We start from the raw sequence: 14,546 nt of genomic DNA on the forward strand, positions 1-14,546 counted from the left end.
ATATAAAATTAAAAAAAAAAATCATAATTAAGCAAGTGAGAAAATATGACAATTGTAGTTGACATAAAAGGAAAATAAGAGGAAGAATAAATAAGACAATTGACATAACGACACCAATAAGAGATGAAATTTGTATGGCACCAATTCAGCTCGTGTATCATGTTAAAAGCTGAACTATTAAATATTCCCTGACTATATAAAGTTGAGTTTGTTTGTCACTGACTCACAGTAATAACGTTTGGTAGGACTAGTAATATGACCTTGTTTTCCCTAACCTAATCTAAGCATTCTGTCCAAAATATTGTACTCCATCTCTGTTCTTTTATCTTGTATCAGTAATTTTTTGTGTAAAGAATACTCCATATTATGTGAGGATCATATTATATTTACTTTGTAAAAACTAAGAAATACATGCAATGTGCAATAGAAACATACTCCTTATTCTAATTGAAAACAATAACTAGTACAGTAGTACTCCTACTAGGAACAAATTTAAAAGCTCTTGAAATAAAATAAAATAAAAATTAGTACTACCTCCTTTTTTTATTAGTTGACACGTTTTGAATTTAGCAGTACTCATATAATTTCCTTTGACTGTATTTTGTGCTTTATACATAATGAAAAATATAGGCAAGTAGGATCTTGTTAGATTTGTCACGGTATATATTTTCAAAATATCAACTTTCTAAAATTTTTGCTTATCGATAATTAGAGATATTAACGGTTTAATTTCACTAAAGAAACGTGTCAACTAAAAAGAAACGAAGGAACTAAGTAGTAAAAAGACGTTTAATGATTGGTCAAATTAAAGAGTTGTAGTTCACAAAGGACTCTTCATCAAATGTGCACATATCCACCCATCGAGCATTGGGTGGTCAATGGTCAGACGAGCTGCACAGCGGGAGTTTGACCAGCGGGCGCTGGTTTTCCATCGCCCCAACCAGCAGCTCACACTTAAGCGCACAGCGCACCCATCGCCCGAAGGCTAGACGATGCATGGGTTGGTAGCTTTGCATGATCAATTTTGGAGAGTTTGTATCTTGAGATCTTGGAAGCGTATAGGGACGTTCAACCTATCATTGGAAAGCTCTTCAAGTCTAGTTTTCAACTCAGCTTGAATCACTTCAATTTGATCAGTAGAACTCAAGTTATGATCAAAAGAGTGTATAAGGGTCAGTTTTGACATATCGTTCATCATCGTTTAACTTCGTTTTCAACTCAAATTCAATGCCGAAAGACAAATAGTGGCCCTTATGGCTGCTATTTTTATTCCTCATGCATAAAATCCTCATAATCAACATCCACAAACATAGAATATTTAATCAACGAACTTAACCGATCTACGTTTCGTTCACATATTACTTGAATCAACTCTATAAACACCTCGAAAGCATTCAAATTAAATGATTATGAAATCACCTAAAATATTAAGAAAACCACAAGTGGAGCGTAATAGAGCACAAATTGGATAGTTTATGCAAACATGACCCCTAAAAACGACTAAAAAGACTAACACTTTGTTTGGATAGAAGGAAATGGAAGGGAAAAAAGGGAAGAGAAAGCTAGGGAAGGGGACAAACTCTCTTGTTTGGATAAAGGAATAGGGGAATTGAAGGAAGGGAAAGGATGGGGAGGGATCCATTTTCCCCCTCTCTTTCCCTCCAAATTTGGGGAGATTTGAAGGGAAAATAGAGCTTACCTCCCCCTCCCTTTCTTTTCTTGTCTCTTCCTTCTCTTTCCCTCCTCTTCCTTTCCTTCCTTATTTGCTATCCAAACAAAGCGTAAAAGATGCTACAAAACTAGCATAAATGTGCCTAAAATCCTATAAATATGATTCATCAACAGTAATAGCCGCGACGACAATAAATCTCTGATTTTGAGCTTCATCCAATTTGACTTGAACTTGACTTGAAATGAAGTGCTTAATACGACTCAATCTGAACTTGATTCAAAACTCAATCCAACCTAAAAAAACCCGACCGAAATGACCCAACCCGAAGTCTCGATCCGATACCTTACTCAACTCAGTTTTTTATTGGCCCAATCATATTAAATTGAACTCGTTTTGACTTGCATGAGCTAATATTAACTTAATTTGACTAATTATGTACGTGTCCTAAATTAAATTTATTTTGTACAAAGATTGTTTAATATAAGTTCATTAAAAAGAAAGAAAACATACCCAAATTTTTTTCACATGCCCATTAATCTAATCACATAGTGCAAAGCGTGTAATCAACTTAAAAAGACCAAGGACCTACTCTTAATAAATTGTTGACAATTTGACCTTTCCATGAGAGAAATTACATCACAAAAGGGTATTTTCGTCAACAAAAAAAACCAAATAAATACCCTTTCTCCATCCTTCTGCAATCCACCATCCCCCACAACAAAAAAACACACACACCCAATTTCACCATTTTCTCTCTCCTCACAAAAAAAGCTTCAAACTCACCATTAATGGAGCCTGAAACTCTCCTCAATCTCTATGATACTTATTGGTTTGACCATGATTTACTCACCAAGAAAAAACCCACTAAAATTCAAAAAATCCCAGAAATACCCTCATCAAATCCAGAAATTCCAACTCTTCCAACAATTCAAACCAAATCAGCTGAAAGAAAAATCAGCTCAAATTCTTCTCCCCAAAAAAAACTAAGTGATTCTTCTTCTGCATCTCCAAATTCTGTGCTTTTTTCCCCAAAACTTCAAACTATATTTTCTGGGAGAATTTCAGCAGATTTTGAAATCCCAGAAGTTACCGTTACAACCCCAAAAACTGGGTGTACTCCATTGAAGGGTAATTTGGGAAGAATAAAGAAAAAGAAGAATTTAAGCAAAAGTTTATCAGACCTTGAATTTGAAGAGCTAAAAGGGTTTATTGATCTGGGTTTTGTTTTTTCAGAAGAAGATAAGGATTCAAGTTTGGCTACTATTATTCCTGGATTACACAGGTTAAAAAACTGTAGCGAGCATACTCGCGAAAAGGGTAATGATATATGCAGCCGTGATACCGATAACGATAACGATAACAATAACAATAGTCATGACAGCAGTTCAATTTCAAGGCCTTACTTGTCAGAAGCATGGGAAGAATTGGAAAAGAAGAGAAGAGAAAACTATGTGTTTAATTGGAAAGTTCCTGCTCCTGAAAATCAAGTTCAAATGAAGGATTATCTCAGATTTTGGGCTCACACTGTTGCTTCAACTGTTAAATAAATGATAATGTTGAGTGTTTTTTTTTTTTTTTTTTTTTTTTTTTTTCTTAATACAAAAAAATTGGGTGTTTTTGTAATATAATCTTTTTCCCCTGTAATTTTGTATGTTTCTATAAATAGTAACTCTCTTTTTTTATCATTTTGTTTGGGTAATATTTCTTCTCGCAAAGTTGCAATTGTAAATACAGTACATAAGTACATTGTTACGTAGTACATCTTTACCAATAGATGTCACTTGTGTTGGGCTCGATTTTGATTCAAATTTGTTACGGAGTATTAATCATCTCGAATTCTAAAAGGATGAATTAGGTTGATTCTATATTCTCTGCGCGTATTGAATTAATATTAAATTATTTCGATAATAAAAAAGTAAAATTAAATAGTGGAATGAAATTTATTTTTGTTTTAATCTTCTCAATGAGTTCAACTGAATTTTAATCTTCCTAATTTAGAAAGTTGTTTGTTTAAAAATCAAGGTCTGCTAAAATGATTGGTCAATAGTTTTGAAAGGAGTCATATACTGAAGAAATTGTCAAATATTCCAGTTGGTTGACCATAACTAATCAAGGATATTATAAAACAATTGTTAGACGACAAGCTTGTGAACCATGCAGCTGTTGAGACTTGAGATGAAAATTAAAATAAATTTCTTTACTCAGCAGCTTGTAATGAGACATCTATATACTACGAAGTATATTTATAATTATATTAGTACCTAATACCTAATACATCCTTCGTCTCCTTTCATTGACTTTGTTCCATGCTGCAAATTTTAAGCCTTATTAACCGGAAGTAGGCAAAGGTGGTGTGTCCTGTAAACTTGCTTCTATACACTTCACATACATGTGCCGCTCTTTAAGTTATACATTGTATTACTACGGGCCTGTTCTCATTGACTGAACTGAGCTGAACTGAACTGAACTGAACTGAACTGAGCTAAACTGAACTGAACTGAAATGAATATTTTATAAGAGAAGGAAATTAGGAGCTGAAATGAACTGAACTGAACTAAACTAAACTGAATTTCAACATAAGAGAACAGGCCCTACCTCCGTTAATTTTTAGTTGCACTTTTGGAGTATTATTTGTGAGATATAAAATATTTCAAAGTTGCAACTTAAAGTTAACGGCGGTAGGCCGGTAGTACATAATTTGGATACATGACGTGACCACGATATGTTATGTACACGTTTACGGAGTATTTCACTATGACATTTTGCACAAGCTCTGTGAGTTTATACACGGTAATAACATTCATACATGTAGTTAGTGCTTTATATATACAAGTTATTTTTATATGTTAGAAACATATGCTAGTCTAGATTGTGTGCATCATTGCCAAGCATGCACAACTGAACACATAGTTATTTAAGTTGTCTATAAAATTTAGTGTGATTAAGCTCATTATATGAAAATATATACGCGCTTTTAATCCATGTTTGTATATACATAAACATAATTTGCTAGTAAGCATATGAGATATCAATTAATTTGAGCATTGTGTTCTAAAATTTACCCTTATTTATTCAATCTCACATTATAGATAAGCTTGAATAATAATCTATTTCTCTTTATTCAAATTAAAGTGTCTAATTCTCTAGAGAATTCCATGCCAACAAGATGCCACCTAAGCTATTATAATCATGGAAAGTCGCTTTCAAAAGTCCATTTAATTTCTTTGGATTCTTAATTTGAGAACCTCTATCTAGTAGACGACTAGTAGTGTTCTCATACTCATTACAAAATTTTGGTTGTTTTATTAAAAGATAAGGATTTGGGTGGCAGAGAAATCAAGGTCCACTACTTAGTTTAAGTGTGGTTGTGACTTTATGACATGGATTCGAGGCTTTATATATGCTCAACTAAACCATAAATTCAACTAGTACAAGTATATTCCTTCTCCCATTTGCCCATTTTTAGATGGATGTGCTCTTAAATAATCAACTAATGCAAGTGCGCTGGATATTGCTAAATATATAGCGAATAATAACTCATACATGTACAAGTATACTCCCATCTCACAATTCAATCTCTCATCACTCCAATAATAAGTTGGGTAACCCGGTTGACTCAATCTAATCTGATAACCCGTTTTCAATAAATAGAGTAATTTGCTAAAGGTTTTTAATTTTTGAGACAAGTGTCTTACTTGTTAGAGTAGACTTCATAATTGTCGTGTTATTTAGTTAATGATGGGAAATAAATCTCATATTAGTAGAGTAGAAGTTAGTTTATTTATCTAACCTGATCTAATGCTGGGAAGGAAATTTTACATTGGTGAAATAGAAAAAACTATAACTCGAAACAAGTGTATAAGTATAAATATTTAGAGCTGGCAAATTTTTATGGAAGTCAAGAACTTTGACCTCGAATGAGCACGCAACATATTTAGTAAACGGATAGTTTGATTGCTCGTACCTTGATCGGCCGTGAACTCAAATGTATCATGTTGACAAACACAAACATGTGTTTTTGATGGTTGCACAAAAGTCAGGTTATTCTCCCAATTGGGCGAGTATATAACCAAAATGTAGTTTCCTACGAATAATTAAGGAAGATAATCGTGATTGTTCGTTACAAAATCAAATTATCTTAATTGATTAAGCTTCAAAATGGTGACCCTTGACCACAAAAAAATTTAAACATTATAAATATTCATGACCTCCAATTATTAACTTAATTTGAATTTTTTTTTCTTCCTATATATTTTTTTTATTCTCATTGTTCTTAAGTGTTTTCGTAGAGAATCAATTACTTTGCTATATAGTTAATCTATATTTTATTATAGTTGGCCGACTTGTTAGCTGTTATCAGTTTATCACTAAACTAGATGCCACAAAGACCAAATGTTACGACTTATTTGACCGTTGCCTAGATCACTAACCTATAAATGGTCGGTTTTCAAAAAATAAGGTATACAACTCATGTTTATTTGTTGAACCATTGGACCAATTATAATAAATTTATGAATTTTCATAAGCGCCTACCCACTATGTAAAGCAAGATCAACATTCTTACGAGCGTTTGCATACCATATTTAAAATGGCAAATGGAAATCCAAAATATAACAAAGTGGGTCCATTGTCAATGGTCAATAGCCAATCAGCATGCAACAAATATATCAATATATCAACAGTTATTGATGTTTCAAACAATGATAAAAAAAAAATTAAAATAAAACAACAACAACATTTATTCTGCAAAATAAGCATTTAAAATATACTTCTTAAAGTGGTATTAATTTGGAAATGTATAACAAAATTACGCGTCAATCGTTATAATTAATGTTTAATTTAATATTTCTACTTTTAGTTTTCTTATCCAATGCCTTGTGGTATTCGTTAGCTTTGCCTTTATACAATAATTATTGATGTTTCAAACAATAAACATGATTTCCTTTTACAAAAATAAACATAATTAATATGGAATAGCATAATCATGATTGCAGTTACTATATAAAAACATATAAAATGCATTTTAAATTCGATGCTAATTTTCCATAAATAACTACTAGTATAAAAAATGTCAATCTATACTTGCATATTAAAAAGTGATTCTAATACAGTACAAGATATATGACACATCACCATAATATGTCGTCATATCATCCATTGTCTTATAAACATGTTTCAATTGCAATAAAAATGTTCATCACAAGGTTTGAATATAAGATCAATAACGTAACAACTAAATTAATGTTCTGACCATAACTATCTTTTACTTATGCCTCATATTCAGTACACTAAATACTTTAATTTGTACAAGACATCAATTTGAGAGCGTTATTTAATTTCATTAGTTATTATTGTCCACTTATTTTTTGTAATTAAATAGTTTATGATTTTATAGCTCAAATAATATGTATTGATATTCAAAGCAAAACCCGGTGCATCGTCCGGGGCCACACACTAGTTTATATTATTAAAGAAAGGATGTGTAACAAACTGATATGCATTCTATTAATGTCAAATTATATTTTTTTAAAGTTAAAAATCACATCATAAATAAAACTTACATATGAGAAAAGAATGAATTGTACCCTATAATTAATCAGTCAAATAGGGTGTTAATTAAGTAAGATTTATTTGTTTGTTTTTTTTTTTTTTTTTTAAAAAAAGTAAGATTTATTCATATAATAGGTTAAGCCCCGTGCAATGAATCTTTGTTAATTTTTTTTGAGAATAATATAATAAAATTTTACTTAATATAATGACTAGAGAATATATTTAAATTACTGTACATCTAAAAAAAATTCTCTCTCCTCTCCTCCTCTCTTCTAGGGTTTCTCCAAAATCTTGGCCTGTCTTCTAGGGTTTCTCCAAAATCTTGGTTGTTTAGGCCGGAAATAGTCTAATTTCCTTCCTTTAATTTTATTTGGTTTTGCAATTTGAATTTCAATAAATCTACACAAGTAGTGTAGATATTCGTCCGTCTCCCTATGGTGGAGTGTCTCCCTATGGTGGAGTCGTTAGTTTTCGTTAGTTTAGTTGTTTGTTTTTGTTTAGGGTTTGTTTGTGTGTTATGGTTCATCAAAAAAGTAATCATCTTTTGCCCTATTGTTAGTTCTTTGGTAAAGATTTGTTCGAGATCGCAACGGTTGTCAAATTTTCAAATGCGTTCAGGCGAATCAGATGAGAATATATATAATCATCCTTACGGCTACAACAAATCGTTAGACCGTCTCTCCGAAAAGGTTGTATATTCCATCGATGTGTGCGAAATATGTACCACAGTGCAAGATCTTTTCAACGATCATAGCTCTGATGAAGGAAAACCTAATTTGATTCAATTTTATGTATTTGTTAATTTAGATTTCATTTGTAGATGCCGGATGGCTTTTTATTAATGAATTGATTTGTTTCAATATATATATATATATATATATATATATATATATATATATATATATATATATATATATATATATATATATATATATATATATATATATATATAAATTACATATAATAGTTATAATGGATATATTATTATTACAGGAAAAGAATTATATTTGTATAAAACAAATAAAGGTCATGGTTTTTAAGATAATATATATAAAACAAAGGTCATAATTTAGATACAAATTTATTTTTCCTTGAATGATTTTTTTTTCTTAAAGAAGGTACTTTTGGAGAAAAAAATTTTGTACTGTACAACATTCACAAGTGTCTACTTTGTTTCGCTTTTAGTAGTATGTGATAGATGTCTCGTAAATTTTTATTATAGCCCTTTTAAATCTTGCTTATTCATAAATAAAATAAGTTTCATTAACCCTTCAAAGTTGTTAAAATACTCTGTATTATTTAATGAAAAAATAACATGTGTACAAATGTGATGTTAGCGATTTTTACTTTAGTAATAATTAAAGTAATTAGCTTAAAACTTATGTGATATTACAAGCTAATTAGACAATTACCTTGTCATTAGAGTTGCTCTTTTATAAATGACAAAAATCTCATAGTTGAATTAGGCCCTGTTCACTTCACCATAAAAAAAATATTTTAAAAATAATTTCTGTTCAGTAAAATTAATTTCAGTTCAGTAAAATTTATTTTCGTTCTATAAAAATAAGTGCAGTTCAGCAAAATTCGGTTTTCTTAAAAAAGAATTATAATAGAAAATTAATAAAAATAATTTCAGTTCAGCATAAATAATTTCACTTCAGTAAAATTAATTTAAGTTTAGTAAAAAATAATTTAAGTTAAGCAAATATAATTTTATTTCAATTAAAATAATATCAGTTCAGCAAAAATAAGGTGAAATAAACGGGGCCTTACTTTATATATTTGTCCATCTACATGATTTTTTAATGTACCTTCTTTATTATTATAGCTAGGTTATTTTTACAAAAATTAATTTGTTAGTCAATTTACTACATTAGTAATGTTCCCATGAAAAGAATTTGTATAATTGTATTCCTATGTCATCATATTACCCATGCATTAATTACAATTTGATATTTATCCATCTCAATTACAACTAATTATGCTTCAATGATTTTAAAAACAACTTGACAAGTACTCTTTATGTCCTTATAAACTAATTATAAGAGTGAGAGATAGCTCAATTGGTTAGAAGCTCCTTTCTGACCTAGGAATCTTGGGACCGGTTCTCATCACCTATCTTATGACTTTCTAAACAACATTAACAAAACAAAAGAGAAAGGGCAATTTGGTCATTTCATTTCTATATATATATCAATATATGTGCACTTTTCTAGTCCTCAAAATTAAAAGTATTTGTCATATTTTCCCGCTAGGCTCTATTAGCTCCTCCAAGGCTCCAATAATGGATAGCATTGAACCAGAGAATACCATCCTAAACTTAGACTCACTCTGGTTCTTCTCCAACATCTTGCAACCCGAAAATCTTCGAAAATCTTCCTCTTTTGTACAAAAACCCATCACCAATAACCAAATTTCAAACCATACCATTCCAAATTTAGAAACACCCTCATCAACCACACCAAAAACTTCCTCTTCCCTGAAAAAGATCATTCCTAGCAAAGCCGACAATGCCGGTATCCTCGATATCGATAGTCGTCAATCCCTTAGAGCGACGGAGGAGGGACGAGAGATGGATAGATTGTCTAAGATGAAGCGAAGAGTTAAGAAAAGCTTGTTGCAAAAACAGAGTATTACATGTAATGTTGAAGGTATTAATGATGGTGATGCTATGAAGAAGCACTTGAAAACTTGGGCTGTTGCTGTTGCCTATACAGCTGTTTATAATACGAATTCGTCCATGATTATTGCTTGTTCTTGAGATCGTTGATGTATTATTTTTTTTTCTGTATGTCCAGACTCCAGAATTAGTTGTCGCATTACTAATTTAAATTAGATTATTAATGTGACAGTTAAATTTGGGCCGGAGTTGGCGGGGTAATACCATAAATTGATTTTTCATGTCTAGAACTACTACTAATTCATTCAATTTGTTATCTTTTTATAGTCTAGTTTTAATTTATTTGGTATGTAAGAGTAGTGTGTACTCATCCAAATTTTGAGTTCATCACATTCATTGTATTTCTGGAATTTTTTTTTTGAAATTTGAGTTTTAAAATTTAGTTTAATTCATCTTCTTTTTTTATGGTAGGGAATAGGGATACATCAATTCCCTGACTATGAAAGTCAAAGTATCCGACTTGAAAGCTAAACTCATTAAATTATTTATGTTCACAAAAAAAAAAAAAAAATAAATAAATAAATTTATATTTCCAATTCATACTGTGTATGTAACTGGTTACACCGTGTGCTCGAGGTTACTTATTCAGCAATTACTCGGTCGGTCAAGAATTACTTAGTTAGGTATTACTTGGTCGGTCAGAGGTTACTTGGTTATGAGTTATACGGTCAGTCAGGGGTTACTCAATCGGTCAAGATTTATGCAGTCAGTCAGGGTTACTCGTTTGATCAGGTGTTATTCAGTCAATATTTTGGCATGTATCAGCCGGCCAGACAGAAAATGCGCGGTTTATTTATAATTTACAAGTAATATTTATTTATATTTATAATTATTATATGGCCTAAAATCGTTTATTGTGTAGTGGCCTAGTGGGTATAATTTGTGGGAAATGTTAATGAAGACATGATATTTTTTTGGAACAGTTAATTGAAACTATTTGGAAATGATGTTGACTTCACAATTTCGATTAATTAAGCCAATAATACATACCGGAGTATGTGGAATTATACCATATAATATGATACAATTATATTCAATTCATATGGGAGCATCCCTTAAAATCTTGTGAAATAGTCAACATTGATAATGCTTCATCTACTAGAAATAATATTAATGTAATGTCTTTCTAGTTGGTAATATTCTCATTATTAGCTGTTGGCCTTAAGCTATTATCAATAAAAATAAATTAAAAAACAAGAAAACTGAGAACTCAAGACTTCAAGTCGATTATATAAAACATATGATCCACATTTATATCACTAACATTTGAAGCCTAAGTTGTTCTTCGTTCGTGTTAGGATCAGGAGGCTCACAAATCGTGCAATTGATCTGCTACTAACATTAGGGTATAACAGTCTCCTAACCTTAGTCAACTAGCCGCGTGTTTCTAAAGAGATACTATCTCCGTTTTTTTTAGTTGACATGTTTTGACTTTTGCAGAATTCACATACTTCCCTTTGACCGTGTTTTGTGGTTTATACATGATGAAAAATGTAGTCATGTGAAATCTTGTTAGATTCGTCGTGATATATATTTTCAACATATCAAATTTTCATAATTTTTGCTTTTCAGTAATTAAAGATATGAATGGTTGAAGTTGTGCGTTAACAAACGTGACTATAGAAACGTGTCAACTAAAAAGAAAAGGAGGAAGTGCGACTATGTATAGTACACTATTGTATACCACATGGTCGTGTCGTAGTCTTGCTTGCAAGTTGCAACTTCCCTCTAGCGTCAGGGTACACGGTTATGTTTATGTACCTCAAACTTACATAATCGTGTAGTTTGCTTCCATGCCTTAACAAGCCTCCAACACCTCATATGATCATAGCATCAAACCCCACGATAGTTCCCTTCTACAAACGCTCTTCCTAATCAAGCCATCCTTCTAAACCCAACACGTCAAGTCTCCAACCTTAAAATTCAATTATAATTACTAAATATATAAACTAATACATTTAGAAAATTTACAACGAATCATATCGAAAATTTCTATAATTTTATATGTTTTTATTTATATGCTTGGTAATATATCTAATCATAAGTTTTTAATTTTTTATGATCAGAAATTTATTTCTAGGTTTTAAAATAAAAATGTATTAATACTATACATGTATAAATGGGTAATTCCATGTTTCTCTTCTTGATAAACATGAAATACATCTCAAAGAGGTAGTTTTGTCTTTTCATGTAAATAGTTGGGGGTATGCTGGTCTTTTTGTATATTTGTCAATTATCACATGATCGAGTTCGGTAACAAGGTTAAACCGGTGAATTGGGTAAGGAAGTTCATTGACGGAGTTGTATGGAGTATAAACAAAGTTACTCCCAATATTAGTTTAAACTACCAAGTGAGGGTAATTAGGGGTAGGGGTTCCCTTATCCTCCCCTCCACTTCAAGTGTCTGGCCCGTAAATATTGAATCAAAAAAACCATGAGGATTGAGATAAGATAAAAATATTGCTTATCTAAAATTTAGATGAACTCGTGTACTTAACATTATAATTATTTTAGTCTAGTTAGATATCAAGCCATGTCAAGTATTATAATTGGGTATTTGTTGGGTTGGATGACTTGGATCGTTTATTGGTTTCAAGTTCGGGTTTATATTGGGTCTGATATACGGCCTCATTAAGTCCATAATACTGGACTTTGGCTGGCCCAGTCCAATATGATCAGCCCAAACGTTTATACAATCTTGCTTTTAGAATGTGACTAAATGACTATTTGTAGTTTTGTACCACTATATAAGGAGTTTCAAACTTTCAATAATAAGCTTAAAAAACACAGATAAGTGGGACAATCATTGTCGTGAAAAGTGGAGTTAAGGCGTGACACTTACATTTTCACTTTTGTTTACTTTAATTGCAAGCAAGAAAAAAAAGTTCTAAATCATCTATGGTTGCTTAGGTCGGGCTGGTATGTGAGAGGATTATGTTTGAATGAGCGCAATTTCTTTGCCTTTAAAGAAAATCTGAACTAAACTGAACAGATTGATGGATAACTACTCGTATTACATAACAACATATACAATCAAAAGGTATTCATCTAGTCTACATTGTAGATTGTAAAAAGTACTTTTTAGACATTGAGACAATGTAGCTATGGAAATTAATGTTGTCTACATGTGTTGTGGAGTGCTCATGAGTTTTTACTTTTCATGATCTTTATATTTTCATGTTGTTTTTGGGTTATACGAACAATATACGGAGTACATACTCAATTTAACAAATCCTACTTTCGATTTAATAGTAATCTTCTTTTTTTCCCTTCAGCAAAATATCTTGTTTATTTATTTTATTTAATTTTTTTTATCTAGAATAAACTTAAATCTATTTGATTAAATAAGTTGTTAAACTTCATCTTAAACATACTTCAATTCATGATTACACTTTGATATCAAGCGTATATAATATGACACTTAGAGCTTGTTCATATTTATTGAACTGAGCTGATGAACTGATTGGAGCTGAACTAAACTGAATTGAACTGATTGGAGCTGAATTGAACTGAACTGAATAGAGCTGAAATGAATATTTAATGAGAGAAGGAAATTAGGAGCTAAACTGAACTAAGCTGATTGGAGCTGAACATGAACTGAATAGAACTGAAATGAATATTTTATGAGAAAAGGAAATTATGAACTGAACTGAACTGATTAGAGCTCAACTGAACTGAACTGATTGGAGCTGAACTGAAGCTGAAGTGAACAAGCCCTTAAGGAGTGTTCTGATTGATTGAACGAAGCTGAACTGAACTGAAGTGCATTGAATTTATTGGAGCTGAACTGAAGTGAATTGAATATTTTATGAGAGAACAATTGAACTGAACTTACTTCGTATTGAAACTGAACTGAAATGAAAATAATCTGAAGAGAACAAGCCCTTAAAATCTATAGTTAAATCATTTTTACATCACTATCTTTTACCGAGTACAACTCTCTTAACATGGCGTGAATAAGTCATGGAATATCAAATCTAAAATCCGACTCCCATCAATTAATCATTTCACTATTCAAACTTCAATAATTGATTATGTTTCATTTAAAAAAAAAAAAAAAGAAAAAAACGAATGACAAGAATAAATGTCTCCTTAAGTAAACTATCTGAGGTAACATGTAAGTTTGTAAGATGAACACGAGCAAAGCAAGTAATTCTTTAATGTAGTATGGGAGACAGTTAGGTATATTCCCTCCCAAAGTTGTGGTGCTTCTTTGTTCATACATCACATGCACAATCTGAGTACAGCAAATTTTAACTGGGCTTTTGTGTCATCTACCATTATATTTTAGGATTTGGACGGCTTTACCAGTAAAAGACATATATATATGCTCCAGACCCTCTCCCACCATATCACGTTTCACACCTTTATTAGTAACCCGTTAGTCGTCTAGATCAGATATAGTCACGTATACTAATTTGAGATGCTCGTACGTTATTACATTTTGCAGGATATTGATAGATTTTGGTTGATGTGGTTGAGAGAAGTGTTAGAAATTAAAGAAATAAGTGTATAATATAACGTATACAAGATATTTTGATGATATCGATCATGATAAATCGTTAGTCGTATGTAGACCTAGCATAACAAACCCATAACCGAAATACTCGACATGAGACGTGAATTTGATCTAAATGAAATCAC

This window comes from Chenopodium album, chromosome 6 (assembly GCF_948465745.1).
Source record: "Chenopodium album chromosome 6, dcCheAlbu1.1, whole genome shotgun sequence".
NCBI classification, from domain to species: domain Eukaryota; kingdom Viridiplantae; phylum Streptophyta; class Magnoliopsida; order Caryophyllales; family Amaranthaceae; genus Chenopodium; species Chenopodium album.